This window comes from Osmerus eperlanus, chromosome 8 (assembly GCF_963692335.1).
Source record: "Osmerus eperlanus chromosome 8, fOsmEpe2.1, whole genome shotgun sequence".
Taxonomy (NCBI): Eukaryota; Metazoa; Chordata; class Actinopteri; order Osmeriformes; family Osmeridae; genus Osmerus; species Osmerus eperlanus.
This window is the reverse complement of record NC_085025.1, coordinates 17,518,612-17,544,382: the sequence shown is the minus strand read 5'-3', so window position 1 is coordinate 17,544,382 and position 25,771 is coordinate 17,518,612. Positions and strand designations below refer to the sequence as shown.

The 25,771-nt window shown below is 42.1% G+C and overlaps 1 protein-coding gene across 1 annotated transcript in view; it reads right to left on the bottom strand.

Moving 5' to 3' along the window:
- Positions 1 to 25,771, bottom strand: part of LOC134025298 (calpain-3-like) — a 47,650-nt gene that overhangs the window by 3,944 nt on the left and 17,935 nt on the right. The window lies entirely within an intron of this gene.

Here is a 25,771-nt window from a genome sequence, read left to right as displayed (position 1 = left end):
ATGCTGGCTCTGAAACCCAGAAATGGAAAGCTGCTGGGAAAGAGAAATACCTCTATCTTACAGAGATCATGGAGTGTAAGTTCCCAGCGATGTCATTTGTAAGTGAATGCCCTCATGGAAACCATAAATGTGCCCACATATACAGTATGCCTCATGGGCTATTCCAAATGGTCCATGCATCTCCTGTAGACTAGAATGGATGTATGAAGACAGATGACTGGATCAGTAGACTGATCCCCATCCAATTTTCTACCTAACATGGCTAAGCCCTGAAGACAATCTTCTGCATGTGTTCCTTGATTTTTTTCAGTCTCTAAAACTCTTCCCTTACTTCAGCTAGTGCCAGAGTATTCTGCACGAGAGGCTGGAGAGTGCTTACTCATCATACTATGATGCCAGGAATCTGTGTGTTTCTGTGGCTCGATTATCTTGTGAACCGGGCACTGCGTGAAGTTTAAATGTGTCAGGTGTACTGCTTAGCACCCAAGAATGTGTAGTGAAGCGTGTAATGCAGTTTATACGCGACACATAGAGAAAAGTATATTTGAGGCAATATAAAATGCAGTTCTTTAAAGGCAGGTAAAATAGGCTACTTGCTGTGGGTCATTCCATGTACTATGCTCCATGCTACTCAACTTGATGATTAACTTAGCGTTGTCAATCTTCCAAAATGTCAGATCGGATATAATTTTTATCGGGGTATGGTTGGCCGTTTGTTACCAGTGTAGTGAAGTTAGGTCTTAAAGGGGTCATTGACTGGGTTTTGGGGGTATTTCACACTGTTCCTTAAGGTCTCCGAATAGGGCATGTAACATTGGTTGGACTGAAAATGGCCCCGGTGCTGTTCTATGCCCCTGGTACTTCCTGTGAAATTGTCCTGGGAAAAAAACGCTAGGTTTTCTCCTTTTATGGTATGCTCATGAATATATAGATGAGCTGTGCGCTGATTCGTTGGTTTTCAACGTGTAAAGCCGCGGAGCAAAAACGCAACACGGCCAACAGCACACTGAAACATTGAAGGTGGAGACTTGAAATAAAAACTTGCAAATAAATCTATTGTGTCTACACAACACTGTTTTCAACATATTGACTAGATATTGTGGTGGGAAATTGATTAGTGGGAAGGTGGCAACCGGAGAAGTGTACACTGGGTCAGAGGTTTTGGGGCCTAAGATGGCGGACTGAGGCCTACGCAGTTAAGAATTACACTCAGTAACAGGATCAAACCAGAACAGGGAAGATGTCTAGTGAGGAGTTGGTTTGGCAATCTTAGGATGGGGAAAGAGTGTGTGTTTTGATAAGTGTGGCCTGTTATAAGTAAGAACTTGCATAACAGCGGGTTTGCTAGACAAATCAACAGGATGGTCTGAAGGGATACATCTGGTGTGGTGGAACAATAGCTGTATATACTCCCAAAGGATCGAAGTCACGCATTAGGAGTAGAAGTCCCGCATCCGAAGTAACAGGTCCTACTGACCTAAGCCAGATTCAGGAGAGATGGAGGATGTAGGAACGGGTTAAGCATGACGTGGATGGAGACTGAGAGTTGGGGTGAACTGGAGTTGAGATGAATCGAGGACATTGAGAGTGGGGGCTTTCTGGGGGCTTTGGAGGAGAGAAAAGTTGATCAACACTTTAAGAGCCAGGGGATGCGCACGCAGTTTTGGGGTGGATAGGAACTGGTTAAAGAACCTTCTAGAATGTTCTAGAAGGTTATGTCATTGTATCAGACAGGGTGGGGGTCTGATCCTCATATTTGTCTATATAATGAGATGTCCAAGGAAATGTGAGGGCTTTTTGAACCTTCCGTGTATGTATGCTGCATCTGCGTTGCTGAATAAACCACCAAGTCATCTTGACTTTTGAAAAATATTCCGTCTCAGACTTTATTTTTGATAATCCTTATGGAAGACATCTAGTTCTTCAAAATGTTGGTGACCTCCGACTCTATTGTCTTACTTCTAAAAAGCTGTTAAGTTTTTTATGAATGTTTTTGTGAAGTAAGGCTACAACACGATTAAATAATGAGAAGTAATTGTCTTTTAAATCAACATGGCTTGAGTATGTGGTCAGCATTTGCTATGTATGTATTGTTTGTCTTGTTTGCTTGTAACAAAGTTTTCTATGCACCTCCGGGCTTAAAAAAGGCCAGCCCGAAGAGGCTTGTGGACCAGAGATTGAGAAATTTAAAGACTGGTAGCACTCAGTCTTGGCCAAAGCTGCCGAGATGCTGGGAGATGCTTGGAAGTTACTGGCAGGACAAAATGTGTATGCGCGCACACACACCATCCTGAGCAGGCTCACGGAGCTGACGCACTGAAATTATAATTTCTTATTCAGGCGTCAAGGGTTAGGGAGGCAAGGGTTAAATGTATTCTATCTTTGGCCTCAAAGTTGATCTGTCTGGTTTGGAAATATAGGTAGACGAACTACGTGAAGGAGAAGCTTGAGCAAATTCCGTTGTTAGAACGTGTGAGATAAACAGCAAATGTTTACTCCTCGACAGGTCTGCAAACGCCTTTGTAAACCGAGATTTCAAATCGTTTTAACAAATCGAGGCGACAAAGCGTTTGCTGACCTGTCGAGGAGTAAACATTTGGTTTCTTATATACTACAACAATACGTGGGAAGATCACAAATCAAACCATAGAGTTAATATAACTAGAAGCAACTTTTGTCTTCCAAGATGGCGTCCCCATTCATTTCTATGAAAAGTGCTCAGTGGCGCAGTGAGGCAAGCGAGAGTACGAAACTGGACCGCGCCATCTTTCCACTTCCGACTCTTCCGGTCTAGCTTTAAACAGTGGCTCTTTTTTTCCCTAGCTCCGACACCTCGTGCACGCTTGCAACTAGCTGTACACGTCATACTTTGCGACAACCAGTCGCGAGCATAGATTTATATGGTTGCGAGCAGGTGAGCTAAGGCATTGCAGTGGCAGAATGGGGTACAAGTCCGATAAGAATCAGAGACATGATGCAAACTTTACGGAAATGTATGCTGTCACTGTATAGTATTCCTTTCACTTGTTTTTTAGAAATAGGCTATAGGGCTAAATATAGGGCTATTCTAGATGGAACTCATCACATATGTTGGTTTTTTTCTTCGTGATTTGAGTATGATTTCCAACGCATTGTATCGGATTAAATAAACTGTTTACATGAACACTTACCTCTGTCGTTGTAAGCTTAATAGTTATTTTTGTAACAGAAATCTTCCATAATGCAGACTTACCACAGCTTACTGTCAACTTTATATTCAAACGAAATGCCACGAAAATCACACTGCCTTCAATTTAACATCAGTGTAGAAATGTGGCCTGTGTTTTATATGTTCAACCTAACCCAAACGCCTATTAATGGATATAACGTGATCTAACAAGACTTGGTAATAATGTAATAAATTGAGAAGTGTGTCTAAAATATAATCTACTTTATTGAACGTGCCTTTGAAAGGGGCATATTAACAGAACTATATACAAGACGTTTCCATCAGATATAAGTGGGGGTGAAACATAGTCACTGAGGACCTTCATTGTCCCACAAAAGCAGTCTGGCTTTGACACGATCAAAAAAAGAATAATGAGTGTGTTTAACAAAAGCTTCTGAAGACAAGACTAATATTATTTAAATATATATATATAATTTCCTATTGTGGTTATCAGTTAAAGTACTATTAATCTTCGTCTTTGCTCCAGATAGACATGTCAACAATCTATGCTCACGCTTAACATAATATAATATTTGCCATCATGTCATGAACGTTTTTACGAAAAATCAAATCTATTTTAAAATAACGGGAATAAACTATATTAACAACATTTCATGTATGTGTGACAACCATTTGCTAAACTTGCTACAACAGGGCAGGCAACTCAAGCCATTTCTTTCAGCTCCAAGTAAATCGGCTATCGGCCAATGTGAACTTTTGTGCTTGTGCCCTGTTAGTATCCACAAGCACATTTGCAGGCAACTTTTATTGACGTAAGCAAATAAATGGGGTGCTAGTTTACCCATTTCGGATTGGTTTCAAACTTCAGCAAAAATCAGGAAAAATGATTGTATGAAAAAGCTAGTAGTATGAGCCAGGTTCGAGAATCGAACACAAATTATTGGGGGAGATAGTTTTGTAAATGTTGACTGGAGTTAATAGAATAAAAACGACCGGAAGAGTCGGAAGTCAAACACGAAATGCAATACCACCTACATCCACCGGGGCCGTTGCTTCAAGCCGAGGGGCGAGGGGTGGGGGTCTGAATCAAACAGGTCGAATCTGGAGCAGACGCCATGTTGTCAGAGCAATCAGCTGCACTTGCACTGGTGACGTCACTACATATCCAAGGCAACAATTCGTCTTCTGTCTGCTTCAGATACTTCTTTAAAACGGGAAGCGATTGCGGGGCGTTTTTTGACCTGTGCAAAAACCATATTTGGTTGTTTTAGTTTTTTTTTGGCAATTTAGGCTACTTTGTTGCCGAGCAGATGCCACGTCGTTAAGGTCAATGGCTACATCTCCAAGGCAACCGCTTGTTGCTAGGTCCGTAAAAACGTTTATTTACCTCTGCAAACTTTCAGGAGGTATATAAACAGCAAATGTTTAGCTACTCCTCGACAGGTCTGCAAACGCCTTTGTAAACCGAGATCGAAATCGTTTTAACACGCAAAGCGATTGCGGGGCGTTTGCGGACCTGTGCAGAAACCATATTTGGTTGCCGAGCAGATGCTACGTTGTTAAGGTCAATGGCTACATCTCCAAGGCAACCGCTTGTTGCTAGGTCCATAAAACCGTTTATTTACCTCTGCGAACATTCGGGAGGTATATAAACGGTATTATTAACTTTTGAGAACGTCTTCTGGACCAATAGGAACAGCGTATTGGTCCAATTATTACACTAGTATATAAGAAACGGATTTATTAACTTTTGAGAACGTCTTCTGGACCAATATGAACAGCGTATTGGTCCAACTATTACACTAGTGTATAAGAAACACAAGTACATCTTATTGAACATTATTTATTTTCATCACCAATTATCATAGTAGAACAGCTTTCTCAAGCAGTTTGTAATGCATTTTGGAAACAGGAGATGAGCTCCTGGTCTAATGCGCCACCTGGCTTGAGAAACCCGTTCTCAAAGACTTACTTTTAGTCATTATTTGGGTAGCACACATATTCTGAATGCCTTAACCCTTGTGTTATCTTCGGGTCATTCTGACCCATCAGTCATTGTGACCCACCGTCGTATTGCGACAAATTTACCGCATACAAAGACAAAGTGAAGCATTTTCTTTTAACACCTAGGCTGTCTCAGACCCCCCACATTGCAAAGGTTAAAAGAAAATTATTTTAATTTGTTTTTGTATTGGGTAAAATTGGGTAAACACAACGATGGTTCGTTATGAACCTTTGGGTCATGTGACCCGAAGGCAGCACGAGGGTTAATCTAAAAATCGAAAAATTAATCTATGCCCACCACTAATAAATAGTCAGTACCCTTCAGTCACATACTCCATACTACTGCACTCAACCCCTCCCGTTTTCTTCAGAACAAAGAGCTTGCTGTGGCCTGCTCAAGGACACTCAGACAGTAATCTGTTGGAAAGGAATTTGTTGTGCAAACTGAAAAAAATAAAAATGAAATGCACTACTGACTTTTTCTTATCTATTCCTTAGGATAAAGAACACTTGGCCTAGCAATCCCATACACATCTCCCAGCAGTGGAATGCAGAGATTTTAGCGACTGCAGATGTGGCCTTGCTAGAAGCTGGGCCTGAGCTCCTGTGGTCCACACACGCTAATCATATTGGGCGCATTAAGAATGCTACCCCAGTTGTTATCATTGATTGTGACTGTGAATGACTATTGTTTGCTTTCTTTCTCTGTTCCCATTGCAGAAGAGAGCCAGTATCTGTTTGCATTCACGTTTCGCCAGGTTCAGTATACGTTTTCAGTTCTACGACAGGGGTACACCGAATCACCTACGTTGTTTAGTCAAGCATTATGAGAGGACCTCCAGGATGTCACGTTTTCAGTTCTACCACAAGGGTACACCGAATCACCTACGTTGTTTAGTCAAGCATTATGAGAGGACCTCCAGGATGACCTCTCCTCGATTTAATGAAGGGCCAGACTGATACTCATTTGTTGTGGAACACTGAAGCTGATAAATCATTTGTATCTCTCAAGCATACTGGACGCACAAGTCCACAGACATCGCATACATGAGCCACACCGAGAGTCATTATTGCACGCTCCCAATTATACTGATGTGAACATTGAGATTCATCATAAAGCACACATGAAGAACAATCTGTACAACAACACCTTACCGTGGACGAAAAAATGACTGGACGCAGCATTAGAGGGGACAGACCTGGCAGGGTTTGTGGTTAGAGTCCCAAACATTCTGGAGGTTATCCAGGGATATCTGTCCCTCTGTCAATGGCTGATATATGTAAGGTCAAGAAGTGGCCTTGTGTCGGGTTTGATGTAACAAATGTGACTGTTCTGTCGAGCGAGTCAGTCATCTCTTGAATATGCCCCACCTGCAAGGTTATGTGTATGGCACAGTGGTACAGTGAGTGTTGGAAAAAATACATGCAAGGATACGGTTTCTATGTATGCTCACACTCTACTGGATGATTTGTAAGTTCAATTGTATCTGAGTTCAATGTTACTTGTCCTGTATACCATTTGGGCGGGTGACATAAATTCCTGATGTTGCTGACTATGCTATTCCTACACTTTTAGCATACTACAGAAGATGTAGTATATGGTTGATTAAATTATTAAATAATGATGGGAAGGTATTTGGGAAAATACAGTTAGGTCCATAAATATTTGGACATTGACACAATTTTCATCATTTTGGCTCTGTATACCACCACAATGGATTTGAAATGAAACAATCAAGATGTGCTTTAAGTGCAGACTTTCAGCTTTAATTTCAGGGTATTTACATCCAAATCAGGTGAACGGTGTAGGAATTACAATACATTTTATATGTGGCCCCCCCCTTTTTAAGGGACCAAAAGTAATTGGACAATTGGCTGCTCAGCTGTTCCATGGCCAGGTGTATGTTATTCCCTCATGGGAGTTCGTTATTTCATTGACAAGGAGCAGATAAAAGGTCTAGAGTTCATTTCAAGTATGGTATTTGTGTTTGGAATCTGTTGCTGTCAACTCTCAATATGAAGTCCAAAGAGCTGTCACCATCAGTGAAGCAAGCCATCGTTAGGCTGAAAAATCAAAACAAACCTATCAGAGAGATAGCAAAAACATTAGGTGTGGCTCAATCAACTGTTTGGTACATTCTTAAAAAGAAAGAACGCACTGGTGAGCTCAGCAACACCAAAAGACCCGGAAGACCACGGAAAACAACTGTGGTGGATGACAGAAGAATTCTTTCCCTGGTGAAGAAAAACCCCTTCACAACAGTTGGCCAGATCAAGAACACTCTCCAGGAGGTAGGCGTATCTGTGTCAAAGTCAAAAATTAAGAGAAGACTTCACCAGAGTAAATACAGAGGGTTCACCACAAGATGTAAACCATTGGTGAGTCTCAAAAACAGGAAGACCAGATTAGAGTTTGCCAAAAAACATCTAAAAGAGCCTGTACAGTTCTGGAACAACATCCTATGGACAGATGAGACCAAGATCAACTTGTACCAGAATGATGGGAAGAGAAGAGTATGGAGAAGGGAAGGAACTGCTCATGATCCAAAGCATACCACCTCATCAGTGAAGCATGGTGGAGGTAGTGTTATGGCGTGGGCATGTATGGCTGCCAATGGAACTGGTTCCCTTGTATTTATCGATGATGTGACTGCTGACAAAAGCAGTAGGATGAATTCTGAAGTGTTTCTGGCAATATTATCTGCTCAGATTCAGCCAAATGCTTCAGAACTCATAGGACGGCGCTTCACAGTGCAGATGGACAATGACCCGAAGCATACTGCGAAAGCAACCAAAGAGTTTTTTAAGGCAAAGAAGTGGAATGTTCTGCAATGGCCAAGTCAATCACCTGACCTAAATCCAATTGAGCATGCATTTCACTTGCTAAAGACAAAACTGAAGGGAAAATGCCCCAAGAACAAGCAGGAACTGAAGACAGTTGCAGTAGAGGCCTGGCAGAGCATCACCAGGGACGAAACCCAGCGTCTGGTGATGTCTATGGGTTCCAGACTTCAGGCTGTCATTGACTGCAAAGGATTTGCAACCAAGTATTAAAAGTGACAATTAGATTTATGATTATGTTAGTTTGTCCAATTATTTTTGGTCCCTTAAAAAGGGGGGGGCCACATATAAAATGTGTTGTAATTCCTACACCGTTCACCTGATTTGGATGTAAATACCCTGAAATAAAAGCTGAAAGTCTGCAATTAAAGCACATCTTGATTGTTTCATTTCAAATCCATTGTGGTGGTATACAGATCCAAAATGATGAAAATTGTGTCAATGTGCAAATATTTATGGACCTAACTGTACATGTAACCACACTGTGGTATGTATGCTAACAGCCTGTTGCATGATTTGCCTGTTGCAGATGGACCTGTAAGTATAAGGGCATCACCATTTTTGGTTCCTCGTGCAGCTAACAATGGCACCATGTGGGTATGTGGTAAGAGTACTTATTATTTCCTGCCGGCCGACTGGTCAGGAACGTGTTACCTTGGGTTTATTGTATGAGCCCTCAGACCTGTAGATGGGTTGCCCCTGCACCCCTTTCCCAAACATTGGTGGCACCGCCACAAGAGAAGTATTATTAATGCAGATGCACTGGGATCACATCACGTGGATTCAATAGTACACAGTCACGTTTCACATTTTCAGCTGCCATTCTCCCTGTGTATGGTGTTATCACTGCCTTTAGATATATTAGGAGCTTAGCAGTAGGGTTGGAGTCCATTGGTAATGAGACAGCCGACGCCTTAACTGTGGTTGCTTCTGAGATGAAGGCCATAAGGTAGTGCTACAGAACCGTATGGCACTGGATTATCTGTTGTCAGCTCAGGGAAGAACCTGTGCTGTGATAGGTCATGACTGTTGTACTTTTATCCCAGATGAATCTGCTAATATCACAAATATGGCTGCTCACATTAAAGAGATAATTTCAGCTTTGGTGGAACCTGAAGCTTGGAATTGTGCTGACTGACCTCCTCTGTTAGGGGTTTATTTTTCGACTATTATTCAAATGGAAATCACTGGATTGGGCATGTTAATTGTTGTTGTGCTGATTGTGGTTTGTGCTTGGAAGATGTGTACTGCCTGCTGTGTACAGTGCTGTGCAGTGGGCTTTCGTAAGGCTGCCAGTAAGATTATGGTAGCCCAAATCAAGCTACAGACATAAGCAAGCAATGATTACTGCATTGCCCTGAGAATGATTGACATGTCTGATATGTAATCTCAAGTACCAAGTGACTATTTTGCCAATGTAATAAAGATGGCCATTTGCCTCCTTTTATTTTTCCAACTGATATACAATGCTGTATGCAATCTGAATAGATCTGTCCTTAACCACAGATCGGTGAACAATAATTAAAGATAGTGGTTACTTTATTACTTTTATATTGTTTGAAATAATCTGAATTTATGAACAGTGTTTGATCTATACCATGCTGTGTTGAGCTCATGAGAGCATGACCCTTGGTTATGTCCAGGAGAGAAATATGCCTATGTTTCTAGTATCATTGATAAACTGTCAGTATGCTGTTTGCTTATGAAGTGAATAGCTATAAGCTAGTTCTTTTGTGGGGTCTTAGGAAATCCCTGTGTTACTAGGATGAATCAGAGGTCACAATATCGCCAAAGTGTATAATGCCATGCAACTTTGAACAAGGAAAACAGAAGGAGCGTTTAGGTCATTTCCGGGAGCCCTATCTTGAGAACTAAGCAAAAAGCTATTAACTTTGTACTTTTTCACCTGATTGGGTACTACCTAACACTTCTTCAAATCCCATAATCATGTATGCTGTGCTGAGTAGTAACAGATAAAGTATTGTTTGATTGTTAAGGTTTTTAAATGTTATGAAACTTGTGAAATGTAAGGCACTACAGCAGGCCTCAGATAAACAGTTGATAAATGTTTGTTGTGTTGACGTTAAACGTCAAAAGGGGGGACTGTGGAAGAAATTGGAATTTCCTGTGTGCTTACATTATTCACTAATCAATAGAACTAGTCATTGGATACTAGTTAGTACGTTCTCATGTAAGCTTGCTATTAATAAGAGTATATTGTGTCTATGTGTCAGGTTAATAGATGTTCGGGGTTAGGAGAAAGTACTGGCTAAACGTCCCTTGTCATGACTACTAGGAGAGCTCCAACTATGAACTCTCTCGTCTGAGTTGTCATGTGTTGGGAGCAGTGAATCTCTTTCTCTGAGACTGTTGTAACTGTTTACATTCTTGTGCCCTATAAAAGATGGTCCTCCGGCTTTCCCAACGGAGAGAGACATGATTGAGACCTAAGCCTGGTGTTGTGTTGTCATTTATTGTCAGAGGTCTGGTTTTCTCTGCAAAGCATCGTGGAATAGTAGAGGAGGTCTAATGGGCTGAGGAAGCTGCTGAATCATGCCTGCCTTGTAGCTGGAAGGACAGTGAGCCTGCACCACCGCATCCATGCCACTGTGCCATAACATTCAGCACAGTGCTAGTGGAAATATGTTGTCAGGCATGATTTAATGTTTAATGTGTTTTCAGTTTGAAAGGTGTTTTGGTGTCCAAGTAGCCAGCGACAATGGAGTATTATCATACAATCAGTAAATTGCAACCTCACACTGTAGGCTATTTGAGTTTTCTAAATGTGAAATCTGTTCTCATCATTGTCAGGAAAACATTTTTTTTCCAGATTTTTCTTTTACCATAGCACCTTAACACCACTGACAATTAAGTAAAAGGCATTGTTTTGTTTAATGTTGTTTAAGAGTCTTCGTGTGATTAAGATGCCTGTTTAAAGAGTATTAACAATATTGGGTAATGCCTTCTTGTTTGCATTGTCTTATGTTAAATGTGTGTCAGTGCAAAAATAATAATAATAAAGTTACAATCATTTGAAGTACAACGTCTGAATACTTAAATGTAATATATCAGTCTTATTTTTCATTAACTAAACACTCCAAAAACCTGTTTTTGTTTAATATTGTGTGTAGTCTATGTGAGGAAACAAATTAATTGAGTAAGATAAGTCTGGAACATAAAACTTGACATAAGCACTGTATGGCTACGTGTACATAACAATGTAACATGATACATAACACGTACAATATCCATAAGAAATCTGGTGATTTTTTTGTTATATTATACTCATAAAATTCGTTTTTGATGATTGGAGGCTAAGACCAATAACATCTAAATAAAAAATAGTTAGCGCTTCAAACCAATGAAATCAGCAGCGGGAGAAATCCGATGTCAAAAGGTACGTTCGACTTTATGCGGCAGCGCCGACCTTGAAGCTGAGAATGCCATTGGCTGCTTCAAGTCAGCCGTGCTGCAGGCGACTGCCGGCGCTGCATGAAGTCGAACGCATCTAAAAGCAGCAGGTAGGCTACGTAACTGCAAGGATCCACGTGATCGTCAAGATGCAAAGACAAAAGCAACAACCACAGCAAAGACAGGTGAAGTGGCACATTGTAAACGCAACGCTACAAAGTAAACGACTGAGAGCAAAGCAATAGCCAAGATAACCAGACGTATTGTACAAAAGCATCGACTTATTTTTGGCACAAATGGTAAGCTGCAAATCACAAGAACTGCTACGAAGTAAACGACTGAGAGCAAAGCAATCGCCAAGATCCATTGTACAAAAGCATCAACTTTTTTGGCACAAATGGAATCCCATAAGGGGAGTGCCGAACATGTTCTGTCGCCGTTTGACTTCCTAAACAGCTGTGGAGATGTTTTTGTTAGCTACTCACTAGTGTCTCGGGTAGGCTACAGCGTTGCAGTGAGCTACACTGGTTTGAAACCACAGGTAATGGTAATTTCACCAACAAATCGTTTACTAATGTCATAATAAATCCTACAACGAAAAAGTATTTGTGAGGAATGTTTATTTTAACGATTGAAAACAGATACATCTTAGACCACTGTAGTATGTGTTGCCCGGGCAACACAGGCTAATGTCATGATGCTAATACTTCAGTGAAATAGTAGACTTCTGTTTCCGAAAGTAGATGTACTTCCTTAATAATATCAGCTGATATTGTACATTACACATCACAATCCTTCTCTTGGCTCTCGATGAAGGCGGTCACATTTTTCTCTCCTCCCCTCCCTGACATTCCCTGCTTGGCTCTGTCTTGTCTTGTCTGTCTCAAGATATTCTCTCATCATCACTCTCCGAAACTAGAAGCATTGAAATTGGAATTAATTAGCTGGTCTCTCAATGCAATTGACACCAGAGAAGATTAGAGAAGCTCGGGTTCCGTGGAGGACGTTGAAGACATCTTCATATTCGGAACCGTGATTACAGGCTTTCTGCTGTTTGGAATAGGCGCTGGCTTTGTATATCAGAAAATCAAGGAAACGGCTGCGGCCATCAAAAGCCCCGTTAACCTGCCAAACATGATTGATGCGTTGGGCAGAGCTGTTGGAGCTCAGACTGTGAACTTACAATGCAGTATGGATTACAACAGGGATAAGTTTGCGGCTCTGCAAAGGAAGATGGAGGAGATGGAGACCTTCCTGAAGGGTGGACGTGAAAATTGCGTCGCGGCTACTCGTCAAAACAACTACCCCAATCTTATCCACTTTCGGCCCCGTGAAGCACAGGCCTTGGCCAAGGCCGTTGCTGGAAAACAACTCCCCTGGAGAGCGCTGAAGCGAGACTATCTTGCTCTCCCCCCCCCCCCCCCCACCCCCACTGACATCTGTGGTTTGATCTCTGCCCGGGTCATGACCAAGGATGTCTCCTTACCAACACAATCTGCATTGGGAGAATCGGACTGATTGTGGCCTAGGTCGAGGGCGCCAACCCAGACCTACTCACACATTAACTTTCACCTACTACAGATATCACCACCCCCCCACCCCCATCCAACGCCTTCGCCTGCTTGTTTCCCCAGGGTGGCTGGCGGGTCTGTGTCCAGCGCCTACCATGGCTGCAGGTCCAGATGCTGCTTGTCTACCCCCCCCCCCCACTCCCCGTTGCAAGTTACGTGTTTTTGTAAATGTTGTTGGGCTTATGTGCGGTTATGTGAGGTTTTTGCCTGTTCCCACACTGTACTCCTCTAGGAGCATTGTCTGGGGGTTGCCTTTTTCTCTCCTCTCTCCTCATGTTATGCTGTAACTTTCTAGTTGGCGCCGAAAATGGCTGCCGAGGTAGGCTCTCCTGCCAAAGTAAATTCCTTGTCTGTGCAAACTTTCATGGCGAATAAACACCAATTCTGATTCTGAATTGTGTGTCATATCACAAAGAAAAATGAGTAAATAGTTATCACCCTGGCGTCTTTGCTTGTGGCGTGTCTGCAGCTGCCTTGCAGTAAAGCAGTTAGCCTAGCTATCTCCCAGAAGTTAACAAGCTGCTAAACTAATGTTCCGCTAGAGGTAGTCACGCGAGTTTTCGTGATGTTAGTGACGTAAGTACCATCATTGACTGTGGCTAGCAAGTTAGCCACCGTTAGCTTCACTTTCCGCCACAAAAACCCAATTTCTACTTAAACCTTGCAACGGAACGTAAATAAAAATACAAGCAACTCAATCGCTACCAAGACGAAACTTTTGACACCTAGGTTGTCTATGTAGGCCAAATATTGACTGAGTTTTAGGGGGGCAAAACGCCATTGTGTGGTGTAGTCCTAGTGTGCGGAATAAGCCTACTTTGGGCCTATAAATACAGTGATAAGTCACTTATTATTGGATGGCAATTGATTTGAATTGAAGGCAAAGCAAGGCTAGTTTACAGTTTTTTTTACAATCGCTATGACAATCTTTTCGATACATCTAACAAGTTTCCTTAACTCTTAATGCACCAACACACCTACCACACACAATTGGCAAAACTTGTTAATTTCTCTCCCTCTCCCTTGCCCCACTTCTCTCCCTTGTCCTGGTACTTGTCTTCCTCTCCCTCATGCAGGCATTACATATTCTTTCTTTCTTCGTGTTTGTCTGTACTGTTCTTTTTCCACATAAGATCAGCCCAAAGAGGTCCTCTTACTGTATACACCTGAGTGTTTCCGAGTTGGGAATCAGCTGTGATTTACAGTATTTGCATAACTTCAACCAGCTGTTTCTCAGTAGCAATGTAATAAAATACAGGGGATATGTTTGTATTTCAATTTACAATATGAACAGCTGTTCACTTTGACTTTAGCCAATAAGTTAGGTTATGAACATTATGTTATCTGTTCCGACATACAGTGTGAAAGCATTGGTAAATTGAGCAGTAAAAAACGATTGTTTTGGTCTTGGTTGAGCTTGTGTGTAAAAGAAGTTCAGGCATTTAACATTTGTGTTTATTCTATGCATTTTGTGTCAAAGCAACAAGAAATGTGTTAATGGTATAGCCAATACAGACGGATGTTGTGCTTGACACAGTTAAAAGTATTGAAAAAATTGTCATAGCGTTTGTAAAATACTGTATTTATACAGGCCTAGCACAATTCATATACAATGGAAATTCAAAGTGCTTTACAAATGAGCAGAAGTGTAAGTGTAGTGTGTATTTAAACAAAACAAAAAGAATATGTGTAAAATAATGACAATTATTAGTTGGAAAATTATAAATTATTATACATATTCAATTTTAAATTAGAATGGACGAAAACGGTATAACTACTTATTTTGCGCAAACATGTCAGCTCTCAATTGGGCGTAAGAGTGCTCTTGGGTGTGCGTAAATTCCATTCTTACCCAAGAACAAATCCCAAATAAGAAAACATTGGTGAATGCCAGAATCTTCATGAAAACTGCGTAAGTGGGGTTTGAGAACAAATTTGTTCGTAAGAACATTTGGTGAATGAGGCCCAGTGTTTCAGGATTTGGAGAACTTTTTACCATTGCATACAAAATCGGAAATAGGAAGTCGTCTGCTACTGCATGGATGCACGATGCTATTGATGTATGTGGAACATTTGTGTGGGGTTTTTGTTATTGTAGGAATAACCACGTAAACTGTAAAATGTAGTGATTGTCTAATTTGCATAAGGAAGAAAGGAAATGATTGAAAGAATGGATTTGAAAAGAAACCCATGCATACTACTGACTGTGCATGAGGAATGATTCGAGAAAACTTTCGAGAAAATAAGGTGTTGATGTAAAAAAAATAGGTTGGATAAGGTAATTTTAAGAAAATTATGTCAGGTGGAACTTATAAATAAAAGTAATATTGTTTTTGCTCTAAGACCTAATGAAGGTGCCCCAGTGAATGAACGTCATTAGATATATCGGTATGAATGAATATGGGTTTATAGATAAATAAACTGCATGTTTGCCTAAGAGCAGAGAGTAATATCCTTTCTGTTTGTTGGAAGGTCCCCAGAGAGCCAAAAGAGAAATGGAGTCAGACGACAAGTGTTTAGATAAACACCCAGCCTGATTGTTGTATCTGGTATATGCTCCTCTGAAATAAAATTGGTGTAGGACTTGTGGGGACTGATATACATCACATCCATACTGATAAACACGACACCCCAAGGTAAATAATAATGTATGAGAAAGCATCGGACATAACCATGGGGCATGCGATCATAATACGCACACATCACAAAATGGCGGGTCTGGTCAGGAGGGGGAAGTTTGTAGTACTCACCGAACAGAGAATCAGGGCATATTTGGTACTTTTGCGGTACCCCGATGTAATAATAGCTGCATGTACCACTGTGAACCCGGCCGATAGCACACCTCTTCCGCATGAGGGAGAGCCTCATGATTGTGAGATGCAGGTGGCGGAGTATGTAAAGTTAAGATCTTACCAAAGTGCAGAGCCGCTCACCTGTCCGGAATTAACCTTGTTTGTGGATGGTTTTTGTTATAGAGAGGTGGATGGGCTAAGAGCTGGGTGTGCAGTGGTACAGATGCAGGAAGGTATGGAAGCTACCCCGTTGAAGGCAAGCCCCCCGTAGCCAACCGTACTTAGCTCAAAAGTTGATTGCATTTATGGAGGCCTGTAAGCTAGCGGAGGATAAAACTGTTAAATAAAATGCATTTTGAGCATGTAATAATAGTACAATTTCTGTTTGTCAGGGATGGCCCACCGATCACTAATTAAGGAAATGAGGCATAATTGGGCGCTCCGCTGGAAGTGGAGTGCATCTCTCTTTCTCTCTCTCGTTCTTTCTGAGTTGTAGGTGGAGAGTGGGAGAAACGGAGAGTACAGGTGGTTTTAATGAAATTAATATTATCACTATAAGATGGTTTAGTTTAAATAAAATAAGAAGGAAAGTAATAAAGATTGAAATGTGTTCAAATGGTTTTGTTTCCCTGTTATTCTTGATCGGACTGTGCCAACTGAGAGGGACTGATATACACTGCACGCATACTGATAAATTGAGCAATCAGTCCAAGCCTTTAGATAAAGATGAGATCACTCAACTGAAGTGATCAGATAGGACACTAAGATAGATAAAGAAGTTACCTACATGAGGTGACTAGATAGATCCCCTGAGAAACAGGTATGATAAAAGGAACGTGATAAACCTTTAGCATATGAACATAAAGTATTTCCCCCACCACATCACGTGACAAAGTAGGGAGACTAAACAATCACCATGTAAGGAGATACAAGGTGAGAGTTCTAGATAATCATGTTATCTCTGTCTAAACCCAGATCACCACGCACAGGGGAGGTCTGCAGGTGCCCACCTGAACCATGCCATTCCACGCCCGAGCAAAGAAGAGTCTGCCCACAGTGCCAGACAATGCCAAATCCACTGCTGACCAGGTGCTCAAGGCCAAAAATCCCCTGCTGAAGGAGCGAATCTCCGTCCAGAGCCAGAAATGGAGAAATAGGACCCGTGACATGGCCCTTTCCTGGCCTGAGGGTGGCACTTTAGACGTGAGTGTCTGCAAGGTCCTCATTGAGAACCGCCCTGGGAAAGGAGGAGCGGTGAGACGACGGAGAAAGAAGGAGGAAGAGCTAGGTATTCTTGCCCTTTACCTCAACGAAGGAATGAGCTACAGAGCCGCCGCCAAGGCCAGTCGAGAGAATCTCCAGGACCCTAAGACATTACATTTACATTTAGTAGACGCTCTTATCCAGAGCGACTTACAGTAAGTACAGGGACATTCCCCCCAAGGCAAGTAGAGTGAAGTGCCTTGCCCAAGGACACAACGTCATTTGGCACGGCCGGGAATCGAACCAACAACCTTCTGATTACTAGCCCGACTCCCTAACCGCTCAGCCATCTGACCCCTCCCATACCCCCGAAGAAGCTGCCACCGTACGGGCCGCAGATGGTCGTACGGGGGCTAGAGCCAAGAGTCATCAAGTCCAGTGGGAAGGTCAGAGAAATTGCTGACTCTGACCAGGAAGAATGGCTCCCACTGACACAGCCGATGACAGCCCAGTGAGGGTTAGTAAGGGAGCTTATGCTCATGTTAGAGCTGATCTGAGAGAAGCTGAACGCCCCCGCACTAAAAAGACTGTCATGCGGAAGGGGGGGCTCCAGGGAAAGACAGGGAATGAGTTATGAAGTAACCATACAGAAGACTCCAGTACTGATGAAGAGGAAGCCAAGCGTCTGAGGGCATGGAGAAAAGTCAAACCACCAGCCCAGTATCAAGTGCCAATCCTGGTCAGAGGCGCGACCCTGCGCTACATTCCCTGGGCAGCCATGGACATGGTTGGATTGATGAACCGTATTCCTGACCTCCGGGTGGGAGCAGGGAGGTGGATCCATGCGTTCGAAGAAGAGACTGTGGGCCGCCTGCTGGCCATTGGTGACATCAAGGCCATCCTGAGCAAGAGCTTAGGAGTGGGGGAGATGAGGGAGATGCTTGAGGGGAACCCACTCCACCGGTTGACCCTCACGCAGTCACAGGATGGGGATCTGTTTAACACCTACCTTCCAGGACTGTGGAAACATCTAAGGAACAAATTCCCCACTCAGGTGAAACTGGAGCTCCTTACAGGTGAGCTCCTGGGAGAATCTGAAACTCCCTCAGCTCACATTGCTAAAACCCTGAAGATATGGAGGACTGAGCTGGGAGACAGCCCGGAGAAGGATTCACTCCAGAGAACCATGTTTAGGCGGAGTGTAATCAACAAGCTCCCAGCCCAGGTGAAAGGCAGACTGGATGAGGTAGTGGGTCTGACATCAATGACTTTCACTCCATTCTCTGATCATGTGGTCCATGCAATAGAAAAGTTCAGTGAGCATGAGGCAGAGACGTGGGAAAAGGACGGAAGTGATCTGAGAAAGCTCACTCAGATGCACTTGAGACAGTAGTATCCAACCCACGCACCTAGTTTTCTAATGTACCGTGATGACCAAAGTACTTTATCCAACACCATTCTTATGTATATCGACATGCTTCTTTTGGGCTCAGTCATGATAGGACAGTGCCACAAGGACCCCATCACCCTGAAAACTGAACTTATCAATAAACACCTCCCTAAAGAAACAGTAATACTGAAAAACGGAAGGAGCACCTGGCAAGAAGACTTAGAACTGGCACCAGAACATGGTAGAACCACTATGGGACATGATCATGAAAGCAGGCAGTGCCCTGTTATCAGCCAAATTGACCTGGACTGGCGAGGGCGAGGAGGCATTCGTACACCAGGCACCTGCAGTGACCGTATCCGACTACACCCAACCCTTCCATTTGTATGTATCAAACCGCCATCACTATGCCACTGCTATGTTCACCCAGGTATCAGGGGAGGGGGGTAGGAGACAACCCGTAGCTCACTAATCTGTAGCATTGTCAGAGTAGAGAGGAGGTTCCCACCATGATATAAGGGGGTGGCAGCAGTTTAAGGCTTTCTCAATTAAATGTCTGAGAAAGCCACTGTCATCATTATGGGTCATGGGATAATGATGCATACACATCAATTGGCAGGCCTGATCGAGAGGGGTGAAGCATTAAAGCATACTCCGTCATGTTGAGGTATCCTGATGTAGTGATATGAGCATGCACCACTGAAGATCCATCAGACAGCATACCATTTCCGCATGAGTATGAGCCTCATGATTGTGAAACACAGGTTGCAGAGAATACTAAATGAAGATCCGACCTGAGCATAGAACCGCTCTCCTGTGTTGATTACATTTTGTTTACAGATTGTTCTTGTTCCAGAGAATCGGAGAGGCTGGAAGCTGGCAATGCATTGGTGCAGACGCATGAAAATAGGGTACCGATCCCGATATTGTCTGAACCATGGTCTCAACAGTGCTCAGCTCAGTTGGCGGAGCTGCGAGCACTAACTGAAACATTGAAATTGGCCCAAGGTAAAATAGGAGCGATGTTTACCGATTCTGCCATACCCATGGGGTGTGTCACGTGTTTGGATCCCTCTGGGAAATCAGGGATTTATACAAACTGTTCGATCCCCCATACAACACCATGCCTAGGATATTTCTCTAATCTCGGCCATGATGTTACCACAAAATAGCTATGGTGAGGTGCAGAGCACATAAAAAGATAACATTTTAGAGACTACTGATAACAGCATGGCAGAAGAGAGGGACAAATAGGCAGCGAGGGCCACCCCCACTGCTGTCATGATGACAGTTGTAGAGTTGACTGCTGAGTTTACTCTGCTGAGAGTCATGAACCAGCAACCATAGCTGAGAAACAGTTATGGGGTCAGAGGGGGGCGGTCAGAGGACCTTACAACATTTGGAGAGTTTATGAAGGATTAATGTTTAGGGATTAATTGTTGACTTATTGTCTTTTATAATCTTCAGTGTGCATGGCTAAGCCAGTGCGCAAGGGGGGAGTTATATTATAAGAGGAAAATCATAGATTGTAAGATAATGTGAGGGGTCAGGTGGAATACAGGGTCCGGGGGCACCCTCTCCTGGGAGGTCCCGATTAGGTGAAGGAAGGGGAGAGTGGAGCCGGAAAAAGACTTGTGCAGACGGCGGTTGAGGGACCGCCTGTGTTTCGCCGATTGTTTGTAATAACTTTTGTTTTGACGTAAAGTGTTTATTTTTACCATTTTGGAAATCCTAGTATGGTAGTGTGCCTGCTAGTGTTCTGGGTCCTCTGAACCCAAAAATAAAAACGAAGTGTTGCTGCAATTGTCCGTCTCAGCGTCTCGTTTTTGCTGTCCTGCACACAGGGAGGGAACGTATACGGTGACGGAGATAGCGAATCGTCACAATAAGTAAGCAAAATAAAATGAGGATTTGTTAAGTAAAAAATAAATTTAAACAATAATAACTCAAAAGAAGCCACTATTGGGGAAAGGAAAAACAATATGACTTTATTCCAAGTGTTAAAAAATCGGAATCTGGAAAATCTCTGTGCTGGAGGGCCGAGGCACAGTTAAAGTCAGAGACACCATCAGTCTCTACAAGCAGACCAGTCAACGCAACTGCTGGAAGCCATTTGGGCTAAAGAAACAACTGCCTGATGACTAGTGACTAGTCCCCCTTCAAGGTCAACGAATGACTCACTCGAGCTGGTTCCCGGAGGAACCACCAGGCCAGCAGAGAGAGCGGGGACTCAACCTCTGAGTTCCTGGCCATCAACTTCCATACAGCTTGACCCTTCTCCTTCTACGTTGTGGCTGGAGGAGGAGGTGGAGGTTAGTGAGAGCCAGGGGATTGTAGTGGAAAAAGGAATGCACAGCAATGTCTTTATGCAGAATGTATAACCAAAGTAATTTCTAATGCCAACCAGTAAAAGTAATTAAATGTAACTTTAAACCTGCCAATGGAGGTGTGAAAGTTGTAACCAGATGTTTTGAAGTTTGAACTAACCCCTGACAAACCTTCCAAGGACCCAGCTGTTTAAAACGAGCTTAACATTTCAGGCATAGTGATTGATGCAATAAGCCAGCCCCGAGGGATCCTGGGGGGTGTTCCATCAACGTCGCTAACGCAAGTCGCGCTTACACGAATAAGTCTCACTTGGGTAAACGTCAATTTAGACTTAAGCCTCAAGCCGTTCCACTAACGTTCCGTTCCACTAACAGGCAACGCTAATTTAAGCTAGACCTCAATAAGCTTAGACTGTGCAGCCCAGATCAGGCGATCGTCGAAAAGTGTTATGTCGCAAAAAGTCAAAACGTAAACCAGCAGAGGGGTGCTATTTTCAGCAGCGTGAATAGATTTGGAGTTGTCCCCAAAAAGGGAAATGTTGCCGCAATTAATACGGCAAGGGAGACAACTTATTAAACCATTACGACTGTTAAAATGTGTAAATTGTATACCTACTTAACATAACTGACTATATACAGTTAGACCTTCTGATAATTAGCGTAATTTGATGAGCTGTCTGAAACCGTTCTGACAGTAGCCTATGGCCAATATTCTCAACAGGAGATTGAGAAAAATAGCCCAAAAAAGAAAGTGGCAGCAATTGAAAATTTTTGGATAAAATTCAAAACACTGAAGAAGGCCATGGTTGATTGCACTTGATGTGGGCTAATAATGTTTTTGTCTTCACATCTTGAACAAAATGTATGAATTACTTCAAAATAACTTTGCCACACACATTTATTAACTGATAGGCTAAATGCTGAGCTTTAAGATACAAGGGAAAGATAACCATGACTAAAATGGGGATTCACTGAAATAAGTATTATTGCACAGATCAGAACAGTCATTTAAAATTGCTCAGCGGAAAGATTTAAAGGGCTGCTACTGCATGACATGGGCTCTCACCAGTGTAACAATGGGAATGGGACGACACCCCAAGTGTCGTCACAGCCTCAATTTGGGAAAGCATGCCCTAGTGGGCACATTGTAGGGGAGACTGTTGGGCACAGCATCTAATCGTCTTCTTTGTAAAGGGCAACATTTGGGACACTGTCATGTTAGGGGCAGCATAAAGGGCACTTCATAACAGCACCATTTTCCATTGGAAGTAAGGCATGGGAACAGTCCAATTTAGACCATTGTAAGGGCACCTTATAGGGTACTGCATCACATTTTCTCTACTATAAAGGAACTCATTAAGACATGTTTTTCGATTATAGAGGGCACACTGTCAGTTATTGCATTGGAATCCTGTGCACTCAAGCATATTTCACAATGTGAATGGCAGACAGTAGGGCACTTTGTCTAATTTTTGCCACTCTAGTGAGCATTTTAGAAACACTTTTTCAACCATGGGGGCACCAGGCAGTCACCCCCTGAGTCTTCCAGTGGGCCTGGATACACCCATGGGGACAGTATATTGCACCTATAATATTGGGGAAGCCAGAAGGAGAGGTTATATAGAGGCTTGTCAACATATAGGCTACTTGATACAACAAGTAGCAATGAAAATACTTTATACAATTGAATAAAAAGTCTCCTTGATTCTTTGTGTTTCAAGATGACCTGAAAAACAGATGATAATATTCAGGTACTGCTTTGGAGCAAGGTATACCCTTCATATTTCCTGGCATAGTTGCCCGTTCAAGAATGTCCCACATGCAAAGACACACAGAGATGCAGACAGACTGAACAGTGTCAAGGCTTGGCTATAGTGAGTTTGCTTCCTTGTGTGTGATTCCAGCAGACTACATAGTCTAGGCCTACCTACATAGACTGCAGTCTACTACCCTCCTTTCTACTATTATAGTCTACTACTCTTCTTTCTATTACTTTCTACAAAGGATGGTAGGCTGCTCTTATGTGTTCATTGCCATCCTTAAGAGTTGCTAAAGTGTTATTTTATATATATATATTTATGTATATTAAAAAAAAGCCAATTAAATATACCCTTGCGGCTAGTGGGATAAACGCTCTTTGTATAATCTGAGCACCTTCATCCACCACAGGGTTGTCAAAGAACGGATACGCCATACTTGATTGTAACTTGTCTAGATTCTGCTTAGTTTCTAAGGCCTTATTTTATGTCAATTAACCAATGGCTTTTGAAAACAGTTAAAGTGACATTATTTCTTAACTTGTTTATTTAAATTGATATATTTTTTGGAGATGAAGTAAACATGTAAATCATTCATGTCTGCACTTCAAAAAGTCTGAATTTACGTTTCCGAACACGGACTAAAGTACTTTGCGCACAGGAATTTACTCGACGGAACTGTCTTTTGAGATTCTGTTTTCGCCTGTTTGAAATTATTTGCAACACATTTTAGTTTAGCTTGACTTTCAGCCTGACACGGAGCAGGCTAGTTCCGAAGTATAAGTTAACTTGGTTACGTAGCTATAACTAGAATACGCCACTTTATTGGAACAGAACTCTCGCTGAAGTAAGCGAGACTTGGTAAAACAAGTCTCACTTTTCCTTAATCGACGTTGATGGAACACCCCCCTGGAAGAGGCCCGAAATGAGATAGCATTAGATTTGGATCAATTTCAAACAAAATCAAACCTTGCCCAGGGACACGTGCCTTGCCCAGGGACACGTCATTTTGGCCGTGCCAAAATGACGTGTCCCTGGGCAAGGCACTTCACCCTACTTGCCTCAGGGGAATGTCCCTGTACTTACTGTAAGTCGCTCTGAATAAGAGCGTTTGCTAAATGTAAATGTAATATTCTTTATTTATTGTCAGAACACGCTCCAAGTAGACATATGTAAAAATTAAAGCTAATTCGTTTAGAAATTCTAGGCTATACTTGATGTTACATGTTGATGTTCAGCCTATTCATGGGTTTCAGTCACGTGACTTTTTGTTGCGGCCGCCATCTTTAGGACCAATTCGCAGCCTCTCCTCGGGTCTCCTCAGTGAGAATGGATGATGTCGCACACGAAAATAGCACACCTTACCACCGACGAAAAGCAACAATATTTAAATAAGATAGATACTTTAAGTTTTGATCCTTATTCACTGACAAGTGAACTGCTTACTCCACTAAAGTATAGTCAAAACCTGCCAAATTTGACATTTGCTGACATCTATATTTACCTCGTCCACAATCCCTCTCCATACACCGGGGAAGCCCTTAAGGCATTTAAAAGCACCGAAACCTACGGCTACTTCTCATCACGATCCGTTAATGATCCCAAAATGTATCATTCTGGAGATGAAGAAAATGTTCTTGATCATAGGAAGGGTCAGTGGCAGTCTGTTCATCAAGCGATATTAACATTACACGAATAGCGTTTATATCACTGAACTGAATTGCCATCATATTCTGTTGTAATATCAGTCACATCAGGACACCAAATGAAAAGTAGTTTAGCATACGAACGCCACTCCAACAAGTAGCAACATAACATAATTCAACCATATAACTGTAGTCGAGGGTTTTATATATATGTGCTAAACTTAGGTTTGGGCTTTAAAAGAAGGACACAGGCTTCCAATGCCCCGGAACCAAGACGGCACTGCACGTCTCACTTTATTTAACTCACTCCGTCAGACCTTCAGAACAATGACTCCCCTTGTCACAATGAAAGCTCATAATAAAATACCTTACATAACTAACGTTACTAATGTACATTTATATCAACGTTATTCTAGACAGCTAGCATTAGATATAGCTAATGCTAGCATGTAATGCTATCTGTCCAGAATAACGTTATACATGCTAAAAAAAAAATTCTGTTCTGTAGGAGTCCAGTGATCCCTCTTGATAGCAGCAATCCATTTCTCACGAAGCTCAGTGTTTTTTGGAACATTGTAAAAGGTAAATTTATGTATTTGAGATTTGCTGTTATCACAGCCCACAGCACAGCAGATAGACGGCATCTTGCCGTCTGCATATTCCCGTCTATCTGCCATACATACCCTTAAGTCACCCCAGATTTTGTCTCCAGATGTACTCCCCTGCAAACTTATCTCCATTTTATAGATGGCAAAAGAAGCTCCCCTTCCCAGAAGGTGATCTCCTAGAGAGCAATCAGGACCTCAGGTCAACAGACATTTTTCCCCAGCCTGCGGCTAAGACACTTTACAACCTCTGCATGATAAGACACATCACTTTGGCACACATCCTGAAATCTCATTACAGGTTCTCAATGTCTTTTTCTTTTCAAATGAATATCAACTTTTAGTAGTACAAACAGGTTTCTCAAAAACAAAACATGAAAACTTGTCGTCGGACCATTCCTGAATCTTTACAACATTTCTTTAGTTCATGCATATTATGTTTGCTAAAATAGGGTATATGCTAAAAAGGTTTTTTCTTAAAGTTTTTCTTGAATAGTTTGTAACTTCTTATACTGTAAACACTCTTTCGTTATCACTCCCTCCTGTTGAGACATGATTAATCTCATGGCTCAATATTACAGCATAACGAAATAGATTCACTTCTTGCATATCTCTCAAGAAAGTCTCATCCACATTTCCTATTTTTAAGACATCTGGTATAGCTGCCTCTTTTGCTGCCACATCTGCTTTAGCATTCCCCAGAAAAATGAAATCAACGTTATCAGTGTGAAGTATACATTTACAGATGACAACCTTTTCAGGAATTTGGCATAGCCTACTTCTAGTAGAGCAAACTAGTTCTTTATAATTGATGTCTGCCCTTGTAGAGGTGTTCATTCCCTTATTTACCCATTGTTGAGCAAACACATGTATAACAAGACAATACATCGTCATTTGATATTCATATAGTTATGCCTAGAAATTACAATCTGTTTCTTTGTACCCTGATTTAACTGTCTCATTTCTTTTACGCCAAAAAAACGTTTCTTTCTTTGAAAACAGTTAAGTTTAAGACCTCTATTGTTTCAGATTCCTTTATTTTTCCAAATCACACC